The sequence below is a fragment of the Macaca fascicularis genome, chromosome 6 (genome assembly GCF_037993035.2).
Source record: "Macaca fascicularis isolate 582-1 chromosome 6, T2T-MFA8v1.1".
Taxonomy (NCBI): Eukaryota; Metazoa; Chordata; class Mammalia; order Primates; family Cercopithecidae; genus Macaca; species Macaca fascicularis.
The window spans coordinates 72007032-72033281 of NC_088380.1; positions in this window are offsets into that span (position 1 = coordinate 72007032).

A 26250-nucleotide genomic window follows, 5' to 3' on the forward strand; every position below is an offset into this window, starting at 1 on the left:
AGCTGTAAACCCGCAGAGGTGTATTCTTTTGCTGCAATTCGGTCTTCTTGTAAGTTGTCTGTCACCATCAGGCTCATGAGGAAAGGGACCGAAGAGAAAACAGAAACCAGTCTGAGCCCTCGAGGGTCTTATGTGTGGCGTAGTTCAGGCTAGTGTTACCAGGAGGGGTGAAATTGTTTGCTATTGCCCAGACTCAGAGGGCAAAGACAAGTGTGGCCCAGATTGAGAGGAGTGCAGGAGGGCTGTGGGCTGTGCCCAGGCTCACCCCTGACAATGCTACCTGTTGGATTTATCATGCTGGCCACAGGTTTGGGCAACCAAGCCCAGGTGTTAACATGTAACTTGCATAAATTGTTCAAAGGAGCTTTGGAAAGCATCAGACAAAAGTGTTGCAAGAACAACAACACAACTGAGATAGGAGATAGACAGGGCTACAATATCTTATTTTACAAACCTTCCTGTTCCCTTCTTTACATTTTCAGAGGAAAAAAAAAAGCACAGAATGCAATTGTTTTATAGCTTGCAGAGGACTGACTTTGACAAGCTGTGGAAGGCCCACAAAGGACTGGCACTGGGGGATAGAAAGTCCTAATTATCAGAAGGAGAAACAGGTCTAAAGGTTTTTAGACACCTCTTTAGGGGGTAATTATGAATATTACTTGGAATATCTAATATATTCTTGCAGATGTATTCAAATCCACACAATTTTTCTTTGGCCATCTCTCCTTTCTTTATGCTCATGTCAGAGTCCTTGAAAACTTGGTTCCCTAGTGTTATCACATAGCCATATATTCAGGCAAATGGTCCAATAAGGGTTATATTAAAGCTATTTAACAACTGGCAGGGCAAACACCAACCAGTCAAATGGCACCCCAGTGAATCAATACAGATGCACACAACTGGCACAGCTGTCTTAGTACATGCTGGCTGAGTATCAGCCCTGGGGATGACAAGGTGAGCTGACCTTGGGAACTTCAGAATGTCTTCATGAGCTGCCGCACCTCATCGGAAAACAGGTGTGCTGCTCTTTCCCTGACCATGTCTGTCTATTTCTCTCTCATACAAGAGAAATGAGATTTATCGGAACCAGATTAAGGGTCAGGCATACCAAGGCAACAATCTACAAAAAGCACTAAAACATCACTGGAATAAAAGAGAAATCTTATGCCAGTTAGCTTAGGGCTTCTTAAAAAACTGGTGAAGTATAAATTTCTCTCTTATTGAAATAACCAGTAACCTGAAGTGGAAATATAAGGCACTAATCTATTTTGATATGTGTCTCTGTATGGAGCAAGATTCATGTGCAAACGCAGATTGCACCACCACATCTGAGACCTGCCAGCTGATGATTGCCTGAAGTCTGGGTCAAGTTCAGCTGAGAAATTGGAAGTAAACAAACTATGGTGTATTGCTGTATCCTAGACTTTGTAACAATGGTCGTAGAATTTAGAGATTCCCAATAGTTTGTCACTGGCACACTGAGATGTCACAGATGGGTACACATGTGCTACAAGATATTGTTCCTTTCAGCCCTCAAGGTGGCTGGGCAGGGCCTGCAGTGGCAGAGCTCCTGAGCAGCCTCATATGGGGCTCCTTGGAGGGCAGCCTGAGTGGAGCAGAGTCTGCGGCTGCTCTTTGGTGGCCCTGGGTGACAAGCGAGTTGAGCAACGGCCAGCACTCATGGCTCTAGGTTGATGTGTTGTGGGAGGTCATGGTGCTCCACCACTCAGAGAGCACTTGAGCAGCCGCCTGCTGCAGAGAACATTGATGCTGCCTGTTGTGGGCAAGGGTCCCGCGGAGCTGTTGGAGAATTTGCGGTTTTGGTGCCTAAGGAGTGGATGATTGGATGTGGGGAGGGGTAGAGGTTGTATATAGTTCCTGTGGGCCCAGCTCCAGGTCCTGTTTTAGAGTTAGTCACTCTCTCTATGTATTTTAGTCCCTCTTTTTCTGCATTAGTTGTCTATTGCTGCTGTAACACTACCATAAATTTAGTGGCTTTTAAGAACATAGATTTACTATCATATGGTTCTAGAGGTCAGAGTCTGTAATGGGCTTCACTAGACCAAAATCAAGGTATTGGCCAGGTTGCATTCCTTCTGGAGGCTCTAGGGAAGAAACCATTCCCTTTCCTTTTATAGCTTTTAGAGGACACTTGCATTTGTCGGCTCATGGCCTCTTCCTCCAGCGTCAAAGCCAGCAACCCACCATCTTCAAGTCTCTCTCTGACCCTGCCCTCTGTTTCTGTTGTTGTATCTTCTCTGCGTGACTCTCCTGCCTAACACTTTTCCTTAGAAGGACCTTTGTAGTGACATTGGGTCCACACAGATAATCAGGATAATCTCCCCAGCTTGAGATCCTTAATTTAATCACATCCGTAGGGTCCCTTGCCGTGTGAAACAACATATTCACAGGTCTCAGGGACTGCAGCAGACATCTTTACTGGGCTATTATTCCACCTCTCGCACATGTGATGGCTGCCCTTGTCTGATCTGCAGCTGATTCACCCTGAAGGATGATATTCATGCCCTCTGTTTGAGTGTTATCATTATTTCAAAATACTTGATGTGAATAAGTTTATTGGATTATAAATCTATTCTCATCATTAAAAATATTTCATTATGATATTGGCCAATGGGAAAAAAAGAGTGGTTACATTTTTAAAATATAATTTGAACTGTTATAAATTTTTCAAAAGTTATAAAAATGACTTAAAATTTTGTATTATCATAATTAAGAGAACAAAATTTCTCATTGACATGACTCACAGACTTGAAGGATCATCATTAAAAACTCTTGATCACAATGCGGCCATTTCAGCTTTAAAATCTGGTATAGGAAAGTTATGTTTGTTACGTTCATGGAAGTAAACTTGAGTTTCTAATTCTAATTTTAAAAAATGTAAAAATTACTGGGAAAGTAATATTCAAATTCAATATTTAACATCTTTCTTAATATTTTATATTTAATTTTTTATCATGATAGCATATAAAACAAAAAAAGTAATGAGGTGTTTTACACCAGGCTCCAAAGAGATATACCCATACCTCCCCAGATTACCTCAGTGTACTCTACAAATATTATCATTTTCTATGTGTGGATAATGTGAAAAAAGGTTGGAGAGAATGGATGTGAGTGACATCATCCTTTGTGACTGTGTAGGACCAACTCATAGCCGTTTTAAAGAAAATTCTACAAAATGATAGACTATTTCAATATAAGATTGATTGCTATGTTTAGAACGCATAATAGATCCCTTATTTTGACCATAAAGAAAGAAGTCTATAGCTTTTATTCATAGAATATTAGCCTTTCCTCATGCCTATCAGGAAATGTTGAACAAATTCTTATCACGTGAAGAGGTTCCCAACTATTAGTCTTCTGTGGGTACCCCATGTTTTGGTCTTTCCAAATTATTTCTGAAAGTTTCCTTAGGTCCTTTTGCTTTTTTGGAGACAGGGTCTCACTCTGTTGCCCAGGCTGGAGCGCAGTGGTGGGATCATGGCTCACTGCAGCCTTGAACTCCTGGGCTCAAGTGATCCTCCCACCTCAGCCTCCCAAGCAGCTGGGGCTGTAGGTGTGCACCACCACGCCTGGCTAATTTTAAAATTTTCTGTAGAGATGAGGTCTCCCTATGTTGCTCAGGCTGGTCTTGAATTCCTGTGCTCAAATAATCCTCTCACCTTAGTGTCCCAAAGTGTTGGGATTACAGGAGTGGGCCACTGCACCCAGCCCATCTTTGATTGTAAAATAAATCTATAAATTTCAAATAATTTGAGTCAAAATGTCTGAAGAAATAATATTTTAGGTCAGGCACGGTGGCTCACACCTGTAATTCTAAAACTTTGGGAGGCTGAAGCAGGCAGATTGTTTGAGCCCAAAAGTTCAAGACCAGCCTGGGAAACATGGCAAAACTCTGTCTCTATCAAAAAAATACAAAAGTAGCTGGGCATGATAATGCGCACCTATAGTCCTAGCCACTTGGGAGGCTGAGGTGGGAGGATGTCTTGAGCCTGGGAGGTGGAGGTTGCAGTGAGCTGAGATTGTGCCACTGTAGTCTAGCCTGGGCAACAGAGCCAGACTCTGTCTCATTAAAAAATAATTTTGTTCTACTACGGATTGCAGTGGACACATTTATGTTTATTAAGAAAGCCAGCAGAAATGACCTCGTAAGCCCATGTCCTATAATGGGGTCCCTGTTCTACTGTGCATGGACACGGAGGAAGGGAAGTGGGTGCTGAAAGTCAGTTTCATGCAGTCCTGGCCACATAACAATGGACCTTGGGGCATGAACAGACACTTCAAAAGAAGGCATACAAGTTACCAACAAGCACATGAAAGAATGCTCAACTTCACTGATCATCAGAGAAATGAAGATAGCCACAGATACCATCTCATACCAGTCAGAATGACTTTTATTAAAAAGTTAAAAAAAAATACCCAAACAGATATTGGCAGGGATGCAGAGTAAAGGGAACACTTACACACTGCTGGTGACAATGTAAATTAGTTCAACCACTGTGGAAAGCAATTTGGAGATTTCTTGAAGAACTAAGAGTTGAACTACCATTTGACTCAGCAATCCCATTACTCGGTATATATCAAAAAGAAAATAGATCTACCAAAAAGACATTTGCATTCATATGCACATTGCAGCCCTATTCACAATAGCAAAGACATGGAATCAAGTCAAGTGCCCATCGGTGGTGGATTGGATAAAGAAAATGTGTTACATATATACGATGGAATATGATGCAGTTGTGAAAAAGAATGAAGTCATGTCCTTTGCAGCAACATGGATGGAGCTGGAGGCCATTATCCTAAGTGCATTAAAAAAGAAACAGAAAATCAAATACTGCATGTTCTCACTTACAAGTGGGAGCTAAAAATTGGGTATATATTGACATAAAGATGGGAACAATAGACACTGGGGAATGTGACTGTGGCAGGAGGGAGAGGAGAAATGGTTGAAAAATGACTTATTGGGTACTGTGCTTGCTACCTGGATAACAGGTTCAATTGTACTCCAACCCTCAGCATCATACAATGCACCAGATAACAAACCTACACATGAACCCCCTGAATCTAAAATAAAAGTTTAAAATAAAATATCTTTGTAAAACAAAACAGAACAAACCTTGGTGCTGGAACACTTTCCTACCAAAAGATAAAGAGCCTGCATGGCCTGCGCTGGGCGTATTGGCTTGTGCGGAAATATCTTTCCCTGTTGCAAGCCCAGTGTACGCTCCTTTGTTCATCCTAGGCAGGTGCATCATGTGGCACTGAGCCAACCCCGTCGCTGTATGTTTCCTCCGCAGGGAGGGGACCAGGTCCCTCTACTGCGGCAGGGGTGCACATAGCCAGTTGCTCTGTGTGGGCAGTCCGGAGAGATCTGCTGGCCATGGGGGACTGGCACACATTGCTGAAGCAGCTCTTGCCGTGTCTCTTCTCTGTGTAAGTCAAGTGTTGCTCCATCCAGTGCTTGACTGCATCATATTTTCCTTGGCGACTCCAGCACCATAATGCAATGGGCAGAGTGTTAGGACTTGTCTTCCTGGTGGTTGGTATAGTGATCGTCTTTGTTATCTTCTTGGTCTTAGAAATCCTTCTCTGGGATTGGTAACCGGTGCATGGGATTCTCCTCCCCTGGGATTGATAATGGTGAATGACATTCTGCTTAACGTGGGGCACAGTGAGAGCCTCTTTGCTCCCCAAGGAACCCTTGGAAACAGAGGCCAAGAGGAGCTTCCACAGCAGCACATGAGGATAGGTTGTAGGGAAGGAAGACAGGAGTTACTTGGGTAACCTGTGGCCTTCGTCTGTTCCAGGCATCTGTCCTCTGGTTGGCCACTTCCCAAGCCTACATCTCTCTTCCAGCCCTGTCATTCCTCTGCTCCAGGACCGAGAAGCTAGTGGTCCACACCGAGCTTCTGGCCCCATTTCATCTTGTATATGTGAAGACAAAATTGTGTCCAAGTAGTCTTTCCCTGCTGAAGCTAATGCAAATTTGTTCTCTGCTCTCGATACCTTGTACTCACTGCCCAATGTTGTACCACTTCCCACGCCAGGTCAATGGTTCTGATACCTCTGTTTATGACATAGGGTGACATGCATAATAACTACCTCTTTCATTCCCCTCCTCTGATTTAGAAGGTCAGAATCCCTAAGCAGGGGTCACTTTAGTACTTGGTATGTATTGACAGTAAGTGTTCAACAAATACTTATTGAATGAGTGAATGTATAATGAATGAAGAAATGAATTTTATGGAACAGATGAGATTGCATACTAAATGTTTTAGGGAAAATTGTCAGGAACAGGAATTTACCAAGGACAAAATCCTTGGGTCCCATTTTTCTGATGTGCCCTTTTTAGCTTATATTCTTAGAAGTTAATTATTTATCGAAAAAGTAGTTTATACTCATTGCATCTATTTTTTTAAAGTTACAGAGAAGTATAAAGAATAAAATAAGAACTATTTATAATCTCTTGTCTTGTCTCAGAGATAGTCACTCCTAGTGTTGCTGTATATTTTTCTAGACTTGGTTTTCTAGTCATATGTGTGTGTGTGTGTGTGTGTGTGTGTGTGTGTGTGTGTGTGTCTGTTCCTGTGTTGCAATAAAGAAATACCTCAGGCTGGGTAATTTATAAAGAAAAAGGGTTTAATTGGCTCACAATTCTGCAGGCTATACAGGAAGAATGACGCTGGCATCTGTTTGGGTTCTGGTGAGGCCTCAGGAAGCTTTTACTCACAGCAGAAGGCGACAGGGAGCAATGTCACATGTTGACAGTGGGAGCAAGAGGGAGAGCAGGGGAAGGTCCCAGACTCTTTTAAACAACCAAATCTCATGTGAACTAACTGTGCCAGAGCTCACTTATCACCCCCAGGAGATGGTGCTAACCATTCATGAAGGGTCTGCCCCCGTAATCCAATCACCTCCTGCCAGGTCCCACCCCCAACATTGGGAGTCACATTTCAACAGGAGATCTGGAGGGACAAACATCCAAACCATATCAATATGTAGTATATATATGCTTTTTACAAAAACAAAATTCTGCGATCTTGTTTTATAAGATGTAACCCTTAGCAGTACAAATAAAACAGTGTATTTAAATGTTATGTTAATGTAGATCATCATCCTTCCTATATATTTAGAGTTTATGTATGTATTCACATGAGTGCGTGTGTTTGTGTATATATACACGTGTGTGTGTGTATATATAAATATATATGTATATATGTATGTATATGAAGAATCTTATATGTCAAGATCCCATAACTCTGGCCTCTGGCCAGGCTTCCCTGAGGCAAGGCAGTCAGACAGGCTGGGACATGTCTTGGCCTCCCTCCCATATGGGCCCTTGAGTGGGTTGGTCACTTAACTTGTAGACTGCCTGTTTTTACCTTGCACCTTTTGTCTGCCTTATAGGATTATTGTAAAGTTAAAGGAGATGAGATACTTTCTGCTTCTCATCTACAACTCCTGATGCCAATAATGATCATCCAGTAAATAAACGTTAATATCCTTCTCCTTTAAACTTTTGTTTTCTTTTTGAGACAGGGTCTCGCTCTGTTACCCAGAGGCTGGAATGCAGTGGCATGATCCTGGCTTACTGCAGCCTTGACTTTCCAGGCTCAAGGAACCTCCCACCTCAGCCTCCAGAGTAGCTGAGACTATAGGCTCACATCACCAGGCTTGGCTAATTTTTGTATTTTTTGTGGAGACAGGGTTTCACCATGTTGCCCAGGCTGGTCTTGAACTCCTGAGCTCAAGCGATCTGCCCACCTTGGCCTCCCAAAATGCTGGGATTATAGGTGTAAACTCTTTGTGAAGAAAACGATTCATGCTTCTAAGTTACGCCTCCTGGCTTTTTTTCTTAAGTAAAAAAGATCCATTTTATGAAGAGATGAACTGAAATTACCATTATTTTGATAGCTATGTCAGAATGTCTCACCACTGCACCTTCACAATTTGCATGAATTACTGGTGCCGCCCAAGGCTAGCTGTCAGGGAACTCAGTACAGCAGCAAGGCGGTTTGTCACATCTTTATGTCTTTCTTCTTTCCCACACAGACACAGGCAGTCAGTTCCAAACACACCATTTTCTAATATGGAGGGCAGCAAACAATAATGGCTAAAAGCAGTTTCAGTACCTTTTCTCCACTACCTGATCATGCACCACCTCCCACCCTCAGGTCAATGGTTCTGATTCCTGTTTACGACCACAGGCTGCTGAGGGAGCCCCATCTTCCGCCTTTCTTATTATGTTAAAGGCCTGTAGTGCTGCTGGGGCAGAGAAGCCCACCAGAAGAATGAATAGTGGCCCAATTTTTCTCAAAGGCCCAGCAGTACGTAATTATTCCAGTAATCCCATGGGCATTCGGATTGAAGTTGTCATCATCCATGACAAATAATTATGAAGTCCCACTTAGCGTTTGGTTTCTAGGTATAACGAATGAGGTGGCAGAAGGTTTTTTGGTAAAAAGGACTGAAATCCATTTAATGCCTGGATGGACATCAGAATTAGGTGAAAGATGAATCATGTGACAGTCAAGGCAAGAAATGATCTTTTCCAAAGTGGATATAAGCACTAGGTTGACAGTCTCCTGATCATTCCTTAGACTTTCTAGGTCCCACAGCCTTGGGACTCTGCAGGTGCCTACTGGGTAAGTGCATGTTAATTTATTGTGTTTAGTATTTTACAATGATAGAAACTGTTCTCTACTTTGGAAATGTGCAAAATAAGTTTAAATGTTGATAGTGTCTAACAATGTCTACATTCGCAGGTGGGGAAGAATTTAGATAATTAAAAACAAATGTGTGAGCAGCCTCTTTAGATGAGCAAGGGTGGCTGTTCAGGTGTCCACCTGTGGACAAAGTATAATAATTTGTCCTCAGGCATAGTTGCTTTGGTGTCCTCTGAATGCATCCATGTCTGGTGGGGAGGGAGAATATTACCTAGCTTCAGTTTAGGCATAAATGAATGAGAACAAAAATGCATAGGCTTTAGCATAGTTTTCAGAAAAGATCAGTGCCTGTTAAGATTTCTAGACTCTTGGATCCTGGGAGGCAGTGGACAGAGAGTGTTGGATAGATAACAATGACACTGCTGCCTCTGTAAATGTCCTCATCTGCAAAATGTCTGGGTTGGACTGTCCAGCTTGAGCTCAGTGCTCCTTTCCTTCCTTGTCCATGGTTACTTCCTCCTTTGGCTCTTTCCCATTTATTTATTCATTTAATATTTACATAGTAAAGAACTGTGGGGCAAGACAGCCCCTGTCCCCCACCCCTCACCCATGTGACTCCAGGGAGTAAGAGAGACAGATAAATGAGCAGATGGTTGCAATCTAGTGGGGTAGGTGACATGCAGCCTGAGAAGGACGGCTGGAAAAAGGCAGGCAAAGGCACTGGGTGTTAGGAGGTAGGAGGAAGGAGATCCTGACGTGATAGGAGAACTTGAGAAGGGTGGAGAGGGAGTATCCCAGGAGAGGCCTGGAAGTGAGGGAACAAGCGAGGTATGTGCTATCAGGGGCACAAAGTCCTTCTATTCTCTAACTGGGGGTCTGCAAAAAGCAGGAAAGTATATCGTGGAGAGTAGTAAAGAGGTCAGGAAAAGGCAGGACACTGGAGGTTCTTTTCCTTTCTTTTTCTTACTTTTCTTTCTTACTTTGAAACCTCTCCTCTGGCATGGAAATATGGGGACAAATAAATCCCTCCCTCATCCACACCCCCCACCATCCGAGTGCTCTCAGACACGCGGGTCAGGTGGTAGGAGAAGTGATGGTGGGCTTCATTGTCCAGCAGAGCGGTTCTCAAGTGCTTGCAGACATCAGAATCGCCTGGAGAGCTTGCTGAAACACAGACCCCGCAGACCCTCACCCTTGAGTTGCAGTTTCAGCACATCTGGGGTGAGGCCCCCAAATCAGCATTTCTTCCAAGTTCCCAGGGGGTGTGGCTGCTGCCGATGGGTGGCCCTCACTCTGAGACCTGCTCTCGACCCTCCTTTCTCAACCTGTAGTCCCAGAACCAGCAGCATCAGCATGGCCTAGGAGCTTGTTAGAAATGCAGCATCTTGGACTTTACCCCAGACTTCCTGAAACGGAACCTGCACCAAGAAGCTCCCCGGTGGCTCCCATGCACGCGACAGTCGGAGAACACTGCCCTAGATGTCCAGAGCCTTTAGTCCGGCACTTTCAGATGCTTCCCCCAAGCACAAAGCCTTCCAAGAGCTCCCGCTCAAGTCCTGGGCCTGTGGTGCTGAGACAGGACAGTGGCATCTTGGTGCTCAGGCCTCGGGTGTTAGGAAGTAGGAGGAAGGAGATCCTGAATCGATGAGAGAGAGACCTCCATGGCCACAGACTGCGGGTGACATGTAGCAGGAAACACTTTCTCTTCTTAGGTGCATTCCCACAGCCAGTGAGGGCTCAACAGCACTGGCTGAGCCACATCCTCCTGAGCACACAGAGAGGCAGAGGGCTGGACCCTATTCTGGTCGTAGACCCCACAGCACCAGGCTGGAGAGTCTGCCAGCTTAGGTCCTCCCTGTCTGTCTGGCCCTCTCAGAAATGTGCAGTGTTGGATCTAAAATAATAGAAAGAATGTTTACAGATCAAAAGTAAGAAGACAAACCACCCAATTAGGAAATGGGCAAAAGGTTTGAATAGACATGACAGAGAAGATATATCAAATGCCAATAAGCCCATGATTATATGCTCAATACCACTAGCAGTAAGCAAACATGAATAGAACCATAGTAGTGGGATACCCCTATACTATACCCATTAGAATGGCAAACAAATAAAACAACAGAACAAAATGTTGATCCTAACAAGCATTGGAGAGGAGTCTCAGCAGCATAAAACACCCGAAAGCTTAATAAGAAGGCTACAGTCAGAATCTGTGTGTCTGTTGACTGTGTCAGGACCCCGAATAGACTCAGGTAATTTGCCAGACCTTTATTGGCCCTGTGCTGGTTTCAGAGATGGAGAACAAGAGCAAGACATACATAAGAATTATTAGGCTGGGCACAGTGACTCACGTCTGTAATCTAAGCACTTTGAGAGGCGGAGGTGAGTGGATTACTTGAGGCCCGGAGTTAGAGACCAGCCTGGTCAACATGGCGTTTCTACTAAAAATGAAAAAATTAACCAGTTGTGGTGGCACATGCCTGTAATCTCAGCTTCTCAGAAGGCTGAGGTGTGAGAATTGCTTCAGCCTGGGAGATAGAGGCTGCAGTGAGCTGAGATTGCATCACTGCATTCCAGCCTGGGTGACAGAGTGACACTCTGTCTCAAAAAAAAAAAAAAAAAAAAAAAAATTAAATGGAGAAATAGAGAGAAATAGAGACATGCAGAAGAACGATGAAAGGGCAGGCATTCATTGTTGGCTGGTGTGGTGACACAGAGCATTTGTGCGAGAGAGAGAGAGAGAGAGAGAGAGAGTGTGAGAGCGCTCTGCCTGCCCCCTGCATCCTCAGCAGGAAGTGAGGGTGAGCACAGAAGCTCCTTCATTTGCTACCTGGAGCTGCCATTGTTTAGTAGTGTTGTATCATCTTGGTTATTTACGCCTCTACCTCAGTTTCCTTACCTGTAAAATGGGGATAATGCCTATCCCATAGAGTTATAAAATTTTCTGTTAATAAGCTTTATTTTTTAGAGCAGTTGTAGGTTTGTGAAGAAATTTTGCAGAAAGTACAATTTCCCATATACCCCTTCTCTCCCTTTCCTATTTCATAGTTCCTCTGGGTTTCGACAAATGCACGTCATGTATTCATCGTCGCAGTATCTTACAGAACAGTTTCACCACTCTAAAAATCCCCTGTGCTCCATCTCTTCATTCTTCCCTTCCTTCTTCCCCCACAACTCCTGGCAACCACTGATCTTTTTACCGTCTCTGTAGTTTTGTCTTTTCCAGAACGGCATATAGTTGGAATCACAGTAGGTAGCCTTTTTAGACTGGCTTCTTTCACTTAGAATATGCATTTAAAATTCCTCTATGTCTTTTCATTGCTTGAAAGCTCATTTCTGAATAATACTTCATTATAGATATGGACCAGTTTGCTTATCCATTAATCTACTGAAGGGCGTCTTGGTTACTTCCGGTTTTTTTGACAATTATGAATAAAGGTACTATAAACACTTGTGTGGAGGTTTTTGTGTCGATATAAGTTTTCAATTCATGGGGGTAAATACCCTAGGAACTTGATTGCTGGAAAGTACAAGCCTATTTTAGCTTTGTAAGAAACTACCAAACTGTCTTCCCAAGTGGCTGTGCCATTTTGCATCCCCACTAGCAATGAATAAGAATGCCTGTTGTTTCACATCCTCACCAGCATTTGGTATTGTCAATGTTTTGGATCTCAGCCATCCGTAGGGTTTCCATAAGCACTGAATAAAATGATGGATGTAAATCTCTGATCACAGGACCTGGTACAGAGGCGTTGCTTGATATCCAGCAGCTGTTGTTACTATCTTTGGGTACCTTTTCTCCTTTCTCCATGCCCTTCCTCCTCTTCTTCACCTGCTTTAATCCTCTCTTTTATTTGGGGCACAGTTTTCAGTTTTTAGTCTTTGAAAACTCTTTATCCTCCTCTCTGCCAGCCTCTTCCCCTGAAATCCTCGTCACTTCTAATTAGACTTGTGACATGCATAGTTCAAGAATCACTTGCAGTATTAGTCAGGATTCTACAGAGAAACAGACCAATAGGAGATTATTTATTATCTATCTGTCTGTCTGTCTGTCTATCTATCTATCTATCTATCTATCTATCTATCTATCTATCTATCTATCATCTATCTAGAAATAATTTGTTTTAAGGAATTGGCTGCTCACATGGTGATGGAGACTGGCAGGTCTAAAATCTGCAGTTTGGGCTGCAGACCCAGGGCAGACCTAGGAGAGAGCAGATATACAGTTCAAGTCTGAAGGCTCTATGATGGCAGAATGTCTTCTTGGTCAGGGGAGATCAATCTTTTGTTGTATTCAGGCCTTCAACTGACTGGATGAGGCCCACCCACATTATGGAGGGTTACTGCTTTACTGAAAGCCCACCAATTGAAATATTAATCTCATCAAAAACGCCCTTACAAAAACATCCAGAATAATATTCGACCAAATATGTGGGCATTGTGGCCCAGCTAAATCACATAAAATCGACCATTGCAAGTATGTGGATAGTGTTTTGACATTAAATTAAGAGCAAGAACCTTGTTCTGAACTTTTTCCATCCCAGCCAGCTCTAGCACTGAGGCAGATTCTAAACGGGCATGATAAATATTGGCTGAAAGAAAGCTTGAGGGAAAGAGTCCCTTAGCTACATGGTTTCAGATGTAGTATGGGGAGGGATAAGGTGACTGCCGTATTACCAGATTGATCATTTACATTAAGGCATTCTTGCTTGAAGGAATTCACTACAGAGAATAATTTTGCATTATGTGAAAAATTTACAGAAACTTTAAAGATAATGGTAATTCCAAATGAATTAGGGTGGCAAATTATTAACCTTCGTGATTTTGACTACCTGCCTCCTCTCCTTTTATTCCTTCTTCACTTTGAAAGGATATAAAATAAGAATGAACTGAAACTATACTTGCAGGTGTCCAAGGTTTCTATGGAGACAGATCTTTGTAATTATTACTTTGGGGGTTGTTAGGAACTCACCTGTGAGGTACAGCAAGTGGAAAGTTCTGAGATTCTGTGGCTCAGCCAACATGACTATGTAACCAGTCTTGGTCGGTGGCCCAAGGCCTCTCTCCTTTTAGGGTTCAACCTCCAACCTTATTTCTGCTTCCTTCATGTTGGAATTCAAACTGTGAGGTAAATACACCATAGTACAGCTGAAGAAATAAGCAAGCAAAGGCCAAGGGGATCAAAATACACAGGGTAGTGACGGTGGTCAGGCAGATGTTAGCTCACAAGGACAAGAGAACAGAGGCATTTGGATAAATCCAGCCAACAGGAGCAACAACTGCTGTAAATATTGTTGAATCACACACTTTCAGAACTGCGAGGGTTTTTGAGGGAATAAGATATAGCTGGAAGGAACACAAGATCGAAAGTCAGAAATTCTGGGTTCAGAACTTCAATCTGCCATACTTATGTGCAATCTTAACTAATCCAAGTGGCCTCTCTGAATTTCAGCATGTTCATTTCTATATTTGGAAAATGAGATTTTATAATTATATTTTATCTTCATAGGCTGTTGGAGCAATTGAATGAGCTACCATTTGTGAAGGCTCTATGCCAATATTATTATTGAGCTACCCTCTTTCGTTTTTACTAGTGGGGAAGCCGAGATTCAGAGTGGTTAAGTGATTTTTCCAAGGTAGGATATTGATGCTGTAAAGCTTTGTCTTTTCTGTCAGTGCCTTGTTGTTGACTCATGGATGATGAGAATCGCTAACATTCACTGAGCAGTTACTGTGTGCCACAAACTGTGCTAAATGCTTTATGTGTATTTTTTTCTCAGCAAAACCTTATGAATTTGGTACTTGCATCAGTTTCTTACTACTGCATAATAAACCCCCATGTTGAGTGGTTTAAACCAATGCCCATTTATTATCTTACACTTTTGTAGCTTAGAAGTCTGGGCATGGCATGACTGAGTCCTCTGCTCAGGCTCTGATGAGGCTGAAATCAAGGTGTTAGCCAAGCTGTGTTTCTTCTTTCTTGGGGTTTTGGGGAGAATCCACTTTGAAGCTCATTCATATTGTTGGTTGAATTTAGTTCCTTGCAGTTATAGGGGTAAGATTTCCATTTCCTTGTTGGCTGTCAGCTCAGTCTTGGAGGCCTCCCACACTTCTTGCCACTGGGCCCCTGTAGGCAGTTAACAACCTGGTCGTTGCTATTTCTTTCAGGCCAGCAGGAGTTCATCACTCAGGCTTTTTTCCTCTGTGTCCAGTTGAAAACGCTCTGCTTTGAAGGAGCTCACCTGATTAGGTCAGACCCACACAGACAATCTCCCTTTCCTAAAGCCAGTCAGTGCCGTATAACATAACCTAATCAAATGAGTGAAATCTATACTATTTATAGTCCTGGAAATTATACACCAGGGAGTATGCATCTTGGGGCCATCTTAGAATCTACCTACCTTGGCACTATTATTAACAGGTCCATTTTACAGGTGAAGAAACTGAGAACAGAAGGGTTAAGTAAACTGCCTGAGGCCACACAGTAGTAAATGAAACAGCCAGGGATCAAAACTAGGACTGGCTGCTTCCAGAATCCATGCTCTTAGGCCCTCTGTTATGTTATCTCTTGCTGCTGCCAAGACCCATGGGGCTCTTGAGAAGACCCTTTTCTTCGGATCAGGAGAGAATGATAGTGCTCGATCTGACAAATAAATCTCTGTTGGAGATGGCCGTTTACCCATAGGCAGCAAAGTTTACCCATAGTCACCACAGTTTACCCAGTGGCAATGGGGGCCATGAGTATGTTTCTTCTGGTTATTATGCTGCCCTAGGCCAGCAAAAACATTCTGGGGTCCTTAAGTGATGCATGAATCCAGTTTCAGCCAACCTGTTGGGCTACTGCAAGAGCTGGTTATGTCAAATGTCCGTTTCAATGTCTCTAAAGAGGTGTCTTGCAGGTGCTAGTCTCTTTTGCTTCCACCCAGGTAAAGCACATGCACCCCTGTGTACACAGTTCTCTCTCTTTTTCTCCCCCACCCTTTTGAAAGAGGCATCATGTGTGAAGACAACAGGTGTCCGGGAATAGTCATAGCACCACCTATAGATGCAGAGGGGAGACGCCCAAGCAGAGCCCATGCTTCATGATGCCCCCCATCACGTAGCCACACACCTGCCATCTCCTCCTTCATGGTGTCTGTGCCTCCCTTCTGATGAGGTGGATCTGGACCTGAATGCTGGGGCTTGGGGGAAGTGGGAGGCTGGCCAAGGAGTGTTTTATTTCTGCAAGGTGGTTCCCTTACTGCTCAGAGGTGAAATAAGCAGGGGAGATACCATGCTTGCGTTTTATAGCCCTTACTGTTGACCACGGGAGAGATTTTGGGGTTGAATGAAATATTCACAGTCACCCACACGTTGGTTTTAGTATTCATCTCCATAGATGTAATCCTTTAAAAACACAACTTAAATTCCTTGGCTTGAATTCCTAAGCTTCTTTACAGAAATCAGGAAGAGAGGGTGTTCTTTGGTTGGAACTCACTGCTGATTAGGGACATGGTATTTGTGTAAGGGTGGGGAGGAGTGGGATTCTTCCATGGAGGCAAGTTCTGGAACCCTCAAAGCAGCACATTCGCAAGCCCAGTGTATAATTTGGAGCTTCCATGTATGCTCTTGACATCTTTCTAAACGAGGTTTGGTAAACTTCTCCAGGATGTTCTTCCTTATTCCTTGGAAGGTGGTTGATATGGTTTGGCTGTCTCCTCACCCAAATCTCACCTTTAATTGTAATGCCCGTAATCCTTATGCGTCAAGTGAGGGAACTGGTGGGAGGTGACTGAATCATGGGGGCAGTTCCCCCATGCGGTTCTCCTGATAGTGAGTGAGTTCTCATGAGATCTGATGGCATTATACAGCAGTTTTCCCTGCTCTGGCTTGCTCTCTCTCACCTGCTGCCATGTAAGACGTGCCTGCTTCACCTTCTGCCATGATTGTAAGTTTCCAGAGGTCTCTCCAGCCATGCAGAACTGTGAGTCAATTAAATCTCTTTTCTTTATAAATTACCCAGTCTCAGGTATGTCTTTAAAGTAGTGTGAACAAGACTAATACAGTGGTCTCAGGAAGATGAGGAGAAAAGACAGGAACTCTGGTAGCATAGTAACAGTTTGTACTTTTGTGGCAAGCATGGTAAATAGTAACAAGAGGAACAATTATTTAATTTGTTTGCTAGGGAGGCTCAAAACAACCAACTAGTCCCTCTAGCTTCATTGAGGGGGTCCACTGGGGAGGCCTCAGGAGACTGGAGACTGGTTAAAAACACTGAGGGGGATGGGCACAGTGACTTACACCTGTAATCCCAGGCTGAGGATGGGTAGATCACCTGAGGTCAGGAGTTCATGACCAGCCTGGGCAACATGGCAAAACTCTGTCTCTAAAAAAATACTAAAATTAGCCTGGCATGGTGGCACATGCCTGTGGTCCCAGCTACTCCAGAGGCTGAGGCATGAGAATCGCTTGAACTCTGGAGGTGGAGGTTGCAGTGAGCTGAGATCTCACCACTGCACTCCAACCTGGGTGACACAGAGAGACTCCATCTCAAACAAACAAACAAAAAACATAAAAAGATGCCGGGTTGGGTAATGGGAAGAAAATGGAAGGAAGGCAAGCAAGTGTAAGGAAGAAAGATGTGGCCTGTGTGTGAACTGGTAGGCAAGGCAAGGGGAAAAGGGACAAACTCCTGTGAGTTGTCCTTTGACCCCATGTGAATGTGTGACCACCAGACAGTAAGTGATGGACTGTGGTATCTTGCCCTTGCAGGGGTTACCTGTATAACCTGACTCTTGCCTCCTTACACTTCTCTGAGCTCCTCTATTGGATTATAGGAGTTTCTTGCACAAATACTTGAAATAATCTTGAGCATTACACACCCTATGTTATTCTCAAAGACATCATGTGGTCTATATGAACTTGACCTTGGTGGCAGGGGCAGAAAAGCTCCACCCTCAGCCTTCCATGCTCTCTTCTCTTCCCTGGGGGCTTGAAATCCGCAAACCGCCCTCCCTTCCTGTTAGGTCTGCCGGTACTCCCACAGTGGAGGGCATTCACTGGGAGCAGGCAGGGAGCCATTGAACCTGCCTTAGTGAGGCTGCTGGCAGCAGCGAGTGGCTAAGGACAGCCGTGGGCAGCTGCATCATGGCGGCTTTGGTGGCACCAGGCGGGCCTGTAGGCTCCTTGGCTCCCCATGGGCAGCAGCAGCTCCTCCAGCAGGAGCACTGTGTGCAGGTTCTCGTCCACAGGCAGCAGCCACCTGCAGACAGTTGGGTAACCCCCTTCACCTTGGTGCTCCTAAGCCCACACCAAACCTTTTCTTTCTCGTGTGTTCTTCCAGGCCTTCTACCACTTCTATAACTAAACATCTATTTATATCCTTTTCTCCTCAAAATATCCCCAGGGGTTTCATTTTCCTGAGCGAACACCGACCCAGTCAGCAATCTTGCCTGAGTCTAAGATCATTCCCAAAGGGGGCCCAGACTCGCCTGTTTTTGTTCTCTTATCTTTCAGGTTCGGTGTGACAGCTCTGTGGAGCCTTGCACCTATGGTTAAGAATTGTTAATATCATTGCCTTTTTTGTTTTTTTTTTTCTTAAAGGCAACCAACCAGGAGATTGATGGACATATCAATACACTGTAGTGACTAAAGCTAGGGAAAGTATAGGACAATGTACAGTGATAGAAATTTGGAGCTGAACTCCTCTTGACAGCCTCTGTCCTTCTACTCATCAGGATGTTAGCTGTTACACAAGCTTTGTCAAAAGGTGACAGAATTGTCAGTCAATGATGTGTGATGAACTTGGGCTGACACTGGTTGCTCTACTGATTTTTCTTAAGCTATACTACAGCAGGTCCTCAGATAACGTCGTTTCATTCAGCATCATTTTGTTATAACATTGGTGAGAAAAAAGATCACTTCCTAGCTGAGGCCATTGTCTATGTGGAGTTTGCATGGTCCCCCATGTCTGTGTGGGTTTTCTCTGTGTACTCCGGTTTCTTCCCACATCCTGAAGATGTGTGCATTAGGTGCACCGATGTGTCTAAATAGTCTCAGCTGGAGTGAGTGTAGGTGTGTGTCAGTGCACCCCGTGATGGGATGATGTCCTGGCCAGGGATGGGTCCAATCTTGCAGCCTGAGCTGTTAGGATAGGCTCTGACCATCCGTAACCCTGAAGTGGTATAAGTGGGTGAATAATTATCTTACTCGTTTGTGTTAATATTTCTTTCTTTTTTTTTTTTTAGATGGAGTTTCACTCTTGTTGCCCAGGCTGAAGTGTAGAGCCATGATCTTGGCTCACTGCAACCTCCACTTCCCAGGTTCAAGCAATTCTCCTGCCAGCCTCCTGAGTACTGAGATTACAGGTGCACACCACCACGCCTGGCTAATTTTTGTATGTTTGGTAGAGACAGGGTTTCACCATGTTGGCCAGACTGGTCTCAAACTCCTGACTTCAAGTAATTCGCCTGCCTTGGCCTCCCAAAGTGCTGGGATTACAGGAATGAGCCACCGTGCCCGGCCTATTAATATTTCTTAAATGGATGTAGAGCTCACATTTATTTCCATGTTTAACACTGGAAATGTTTCGGTCTTTATTTAGAAGTTTGGTGATGTTTTTGCAACCAGAAATGTGCCATAGGAATTTAACTCTTGTCTATATCAAATAATCAATGGAAAGTTGTTATCTTTTCTCTTTTTTTTTAGTGGTGGTTGTTTTTGTTTTGTTTGTTTTGTTTTGTTTAGAGACAAGGTCTCCTGTGGCCCAGGCTGGACTGCAGTGGCATGATCATAACTCACTGTAACCTCAAACTTTTGGGCTTAAGCAATCCTCTTGTCTCAGCCTCCCAAGTGGCTAGGAGGACAGGCGTGTACCACCATGCCCAGCTGATTAATTTTTTTTTTTTGGTAGAAATAGGGTCTTGCTATATTGCCCAGGCTGGTCTTGAACTCCTGACCTCAAGCCATCCTTCTGTGTTGGCCTCCCAAAGCACAGGGGTTAGAGGCAAGATTGGTTTCATTTTAAGGTGCAGTTTCCAAGAACCCACTGATGACATTAAGTGAGGACTTACCACATATTTCACAAAGGGGATGGGTGATATGAATATGATTTACTTTTAGAGAATGAAGCAGGGCATGAGTGATTAAGTGATTTTTTCAAATACATATTTATTTATGTATATTATTTTGAATATATGTTTCAGATGAGGTGATTTTAATTATGAGTGAGACTAATGGCATAAAGACCTTAAAAGGACTTAAGCAAAAAGAGATTTATTGGGCTCACATGATGAGAAGTCCAGAGATGGGTAGGCATCAGTGCTGGCTTAATCCAGGGGCTCTTGCCCCATTTTTGTAAGATGTTCTTGGCTCTGCTGGCTTCTTCTTCCTGGGCTTGTAGCAATGCCTAGAGAAAGAGTTGAAGGGTTGTTTCTACAAGCTTGAGAAGCCCTCAGAAAATCTTTTCTCGTGTCTCCTAGGTCCAAATTCAGTCATTTGCTCTTCTGAAACCAATTACTGGGAAGGCATTGGAATGGTATTACCTTTGGAACATTCTGGAACTGGAAATGAGATTAATTTTCCCATATGGGCTGCATGGAGGAGGATGTTTCCCTGAAGGAAATCAGGGCTTGGTTGGGGTAAAAGAAGATAAAAAGGGGTACCTGGATAATTAAGGCTGTGGAAGAGCAAAGTCCCTTTGCTGTTCTGACTCCAAAAAGCTCCCCATGTTATCTTTGTAACTGATGGCTTACAATTTTTATTCATTCAACAAACATTTATTGAGCTGTTAAATCTGTGCTCAGTACAATGCTAAATGCTAGAGATACAAAGAATAATGAAAATATTGTCCTATCCCTCGGGGATTTTACAGTCTAGTGGAGGAGACATATCGGTGAAAAGGTTATTACGAGAAATAGATGAGACAGCTGTTGGATAGAGATAAAGTGAAGTGTTATGAAAACTCAGAGGAAGAAGCAACTAAATCCATGGGTAAGGGGGCTGAGGAGCAGAGGTCTGGGAAGATGGGGGAGGCTGTTCCAGTCAGAGGGAACAGCATGTGCAAGGGCATAGAGGCATGGAAGAGGGTGGAATGTTCCAAAAAATAGGACTACCTGTGTGAACATGACACAAGGTGAGCACGTGGGGAATGGTGAGAGATGAACCCTAGGATGCAGGTTATAAAGAGACTTAGACTTCATCCTGTACATGATGGGGAGGGGAAACTTGGCAGGTAGGGAGCCACAGAATAGGACTAGAAAGTGTGTTGTGGTTTCGGTGTGGACAATGAATTATGGGAGGTAAGCCCGAAGGCAGGGAGATTATTTCAATGGCCACGTGAGAAATAAGAGGCAGTGAGGACCTGAACTGAGGGACTGAGGGACAGAGGGACTGGAGCAGAGGGGACAAATCCAAGGGAAATTTAGTGGGAAGAACCAGCTGGTCCTGATAACTGCCTGAATAGGGGAGAAGGGGGAGGTTGGGAGGGAGTTGAGAGAGAAGAAGGGATGACGTGAGTCTGGAATGTCTGTTTGAGTGGCCAGATGGTGATGGTGTCAGTAATTGAGGTGGGGACCCCAGGAGGAGGAGGAACAGGTCTAGGGGATGAAGACAAGTTCAGTTGTGGACAATTGAGGACAAAATGCTGCAGCCATTGGTAGCGCTGGATTCCATCTAGGTGGCAGTTCCAGTGGCATCCAGAACTACCAGTCTAGAGATCAGGAGACAGCTCTGGTAGCAAGCAGGGCAGGGTGGGATATTTGAAATAGAGGGCTAGGAAAGACCATTATAAAGAGGAATCATTCAAACAGACACTTGAATGAAATTATGAAGCAAGCCATGCAAATATTTCACACAGGTAGCTAGCCAGCTCTCCAAGCTGCTCTTCCTAATGGCATTAGAGCCGTGGAACGGAGTGTTGGTGGGAAGATGCTCACTGACCAGTAAAGGCATATCCTCCTCTCTCCTCCTCCAGGTCCATGGGGCAGGAGGCTGTTCATCTGTGAACTCCAGTGAGGCTACTGGCCTTGCTGTTGAGTGTGCGGAGGACTACAGGATTCCCCAGACTCCAGCTATGCCCTCTTCTTCCCCCTTCCCACCCCTGATTTTTGAATCCGGCATTAGAACATCCCAGGTCTTCCCTTTAGGGCTTGACTGTAGCCTGTATCTAGCTGCAATGAGCTCCTCTTGGTGCAGATACTGCTTCTGAGCACTAGAGGACTCTCCTGAGCACCCATCAGCCTGGATGAGATCCAAGAAAACATGTCCTCTGAGGATGATTTCTTGTAGGATTGTGGTACAATGGATTAAGCAGGGGTGTCCACTCTTTTGGCTTCCCTGGACCACATTGGAAGAAGAAGAATCGTCTTGGGCCACACATAAAATATGCTAACGTTAACGATACCCAATGAGCTAAAAAAAAAAAAAAAATTACAAAAAAAATTCATAATGTTTTGAATTTGTGTTATCTCATAAATTTATGAATTTGTGTTGGGCTGCATTCAAAGCTGTCCTGGGGGTTGGACAAGCTTGTATTAAAGCATCATACAGCTTATGCAAGCTCAACTTAGATTCTAATTTGGGCTTCAAAACCACCTTATCTGGTAAATGCAATGACTAAGACAAGAAACTCACGAAAGTCTTATTTCTTTTGTTGAATGAATGAATGAATGATGAGTACTTTTGCAAAATTCCAGGAGAATTTCCAAAAAGGGATGTGAATAGGAAGTAAAGCAATTGCTGTTTTCCTATACTCAAGGCAAGCCCCATCTGAGTGTTACTTCCTGATGACCCTTCCTGCTGTTACTACTGATTTGGGCAGAGACTTTTACTGGCTTCCTGATAATAAAGCCTCATAGGAGGGAATCTCTCAACAGCAGAAGGCTGTGGCTACTGGAACGCTGAGTTCTCTAAGACACATTGAAAAGATGCTGTCTTGCTACAGTGAAGCCTTACTGTCATGGAATACACTAGACTGGTAAGATAGAGTTTATGCTAGCCAGGTCTGAATGGTACAGTACTAAAAAACTGCAAATTCACTGGGTAAAAAGGGAGAATGTCTACCTTTTTTGGATAAAAAGCATTTTAAAAAATCTTATTATTTCAAAAGGGAACATGCTGTTCATTCTTCAACGAGGTTATTCTTCAGTGTCATACTGTCTGCTAAGTTGGGTCCGTACCAGGCAATATATCTTAGATTTTTGACCCACAAATGCCATATTCTTGCTGCTACAATTATCTACCGTGTCTAAAGGAAGCAGGTTTATGGTAAGAACCAATTTAAATAAAAATGAAAAATACAGCAGGCCTGAAGATATTCTGTTCTTTTCTGTTACTGCTGCTACCATATTCTGCATTGGATGTGAGTTCTCAAGTTCTGGCCCATGGGGAATGGGCAAACTATACTATGACCAATACGCGAGTTTGGTGAATTCATTGTTTTTGCCATCCTAAAAATAATAGCCGCGAAGGCTTTCATATCTGCCACCACTAGATGTCACTAGATATCAAGCTTCTTAGAACAACTGCGTTACAGGCTTGAACAACTGCTCCCCTCATTCTATTAATACAGTATTTTAAAACTGTATCTGTACTGTATACATTTTCCACATTGAATCTTGTACATTTAATGTGACATTCATTCCTAGGAATGGAGCTTCATTCTGACCATAAGGCAGCTTACTTTTTGGATAGGAATAACTCCTCTAGCCTCTCCTTAATATGGCAAGTGAATTCAGATTTCCTTTGCTGTTAAAATATCCTGGTAAAGATGTGCATGATTCTGTTTTCACGTTGGCAAAATACTTGTCCTCTGATGGGTTTTGGCTGACTCAGTGCAACGTGACAAAAGTAGAAGCTTGATTGCCTTGCTTGCGATTTAGACTCCTCAGACAGTGTGATATTTTCATAGAGGTCATTTCAGCCATCTGGGGCCTTCAAACAGGGCCACCATGTAAACCATCTGGGATGGGTGAAAAGCCTGTACTGGTTTAGAGACCTCTATAGAAAAGGTCTTTGCTAAAACAAAACCCCTTTCTTTGAAGCCCCTAATCCCTTTATCTTTCTCTAGGCTTCCTTGTCATATTTTCTATGACAGCTCTCAGGGGACCAAAGCCAGCAGAATTTTCTATGCCTGGGGAATATCTATCTCCATCAGTAATTCAGACAGTGGGAAGGAGAACTTGTCGTGTATTCCCAAAGGGGCCCTTCAATTGTGCATTTGATGTTGACGACTTTCTTTGTCATGAAGAATGGAATTCAGGGGTGCACGGATCACACAGTCTAATGCTAAAACTTTGGAGCTTTATGAGGCTTCACAATTTCCAGAGCCCTTTCACATCTACCACCTCACTTCATTCTCACAACAATCTATTAAGGGAGACGGGGTGGGATTTTTATTTCCATTTCACAGGAGAGGAAACAGCAGCTCAGAAAAGTTAAATGGCTTGCCTTAGGTCCCTCAGCTACAAAAGGTGGTGTCATGACCCCCGCTTGCATCTCCAGGCTCCCGGGCTTTGAGACTTTCCTCCTACCATGACACCAAGTGGCTTCCTCTGGTGGAACTGTTAAGGGCCACAAGAAGCGGGCCTCTAGCAAGGCTGCTTCCTCAAAGCTGGTGAAGGATCAGGGATCTGTGGTGGGAGAATTCAGGGCAAGAGCAGAGGAGTCCCTGGTCTCTCTGCTGCCAGCTGCCCATCTTCTCATGGTATCCACCCAAGGTAGACTAAATGATTCGGATAATTGCTTGAATGGCACTGCTTGCTGAAACTGTTATTTAAAAGATGTGAAAAAGATGGAAAGTACAGAGGAAGCCTATAAAAATACCTCAACAATTGCCAGACATTTTGGGTAGAAAAAGTGTTCAAGATATAAAGCTTGTTTCATTCAAAAAAGAATAATTGAGAAGGAGAATTTGAATATTGTTGTCAAGTCAAAATCCAGAGATTATCCTGACCTTGGAGTGGAAGAGAAGATGGACAGGATGGAGTAGACTGAGGCAATGGGAGCAACGGTGCCAGGTGGGATGAACTGCCTACCTTCCCCAACCCTGAGAGTCAGGTGTGGGTGTGGGAGAGTGCTGGGAGAATTCTTTTGTCAATATCAGGAGCTACTGTTTGACTGAACTATATCTATAAAGCATTTTGCTAACCTGATGAAAACCACTAGCTAATCACTAAAATAACCCGTTAATCTGTTGAATGGGATCCCTTTCCTGATGAATAGAGACTTTGAAAAATACTGCTTAATCAATGATGACGACTGAACTAATTTTCCACCACAGCCAATATTTGATTGGATGGAGCTGAAATTTCCTACTTACCAGCCATGGCTGTTGGAAGTAAAGGCACTGGTCTGGTGTTATTTCTGAAAGAGGCCCTACCAGCAAAATCCATGTTTGTGAAATCCTACGCAGCTTGCTTTTCAGGCATATTCTGAAATACAGGTCTTTTCACCAGATGCCTAATTATTTCTTATGTCCAGCCCAAGTGTCATTTGAAAAACAGGCAGTAATGTTTGCCTTTGATTTCGGCGGTTTGTTTTGTAAGACTAGCCCTTCAGTTTTCATTAGAGCCAGTGGCTCTCAACTTTGGCTGCACCTGAAAATTGCTTGGTGAGCTTTTAAAAATTGCTGACACTTGGGCTTCACTCCTGGATGTTCAGATTTAACTGGTTTGGGGTAGAGCCCAGGCACTGCTTTTTTTTTTTTTTTTTTTTTTTTTTTTTTTTTTTTTGCCTTCTACCTAATTTTATTATTATTATTATTATTATTATTATTTTACTTTAAGTTCTAGGGTGCATGTGCACAACATGCAGGTTTGATACATAGGTATACATGTGGAATGTTGGTTTGCTGCACACATTAACTCGTCATTTACATTAGGTGTTTCTCCTAATGCTATTCCTTCCCCATTCCCCCATCCCATGACGGGCCCCGGTGTGTGATGTTCCCAGCCCTGTATCCAAGTGATCTCATTGTTCAGTTCCCACCTGTGAGTGAGAACATGCAGTGTTTGGTTTTCTGTCCTTGTGATAGTTTGCTGAGAATGATGGTTTCCAGCTTCCTCCATGTCCCTGCAAAGGACATGAACTCATCCTTTTTTATGGCTGCATGGTATTCCATGGTGTATATATGCTACATTTTTAATCCAATCTATCATTGATGGACATTTGGGTTGGTTCCAAGTCTTTGTTATTGTGAAGAGTGCTGCAATAAACATATGTGTACATGTGTCTTTATAGTAGCATGATTTATAATCCTTTGGGTATATACCCAGTAATGGGATTGCTGGGTCAAATGGTATTTCTAGTTCTAGATCCTTGAGGGATCGCCACACTGTCTTCAACAACAATTGAACGAATTTACACTCCCACCAACAGTGTAAAAGCATTCCTATTTCTCCACATCCTCTCCAGCATCTGTTGTTTCCTGACTTTTTAATGACTGCCATTCTAACTGGTATGAGATGGTATCTCATTGTGGTTTTGATTTGCATTTCTCTGATGGCGAGTGATGATGAGCATCTTTTCATGTGTCTGTTGGCTGCATAGATGTCTTCTTTTGAGAAATGTCTGTTCATATCCTTTGCCC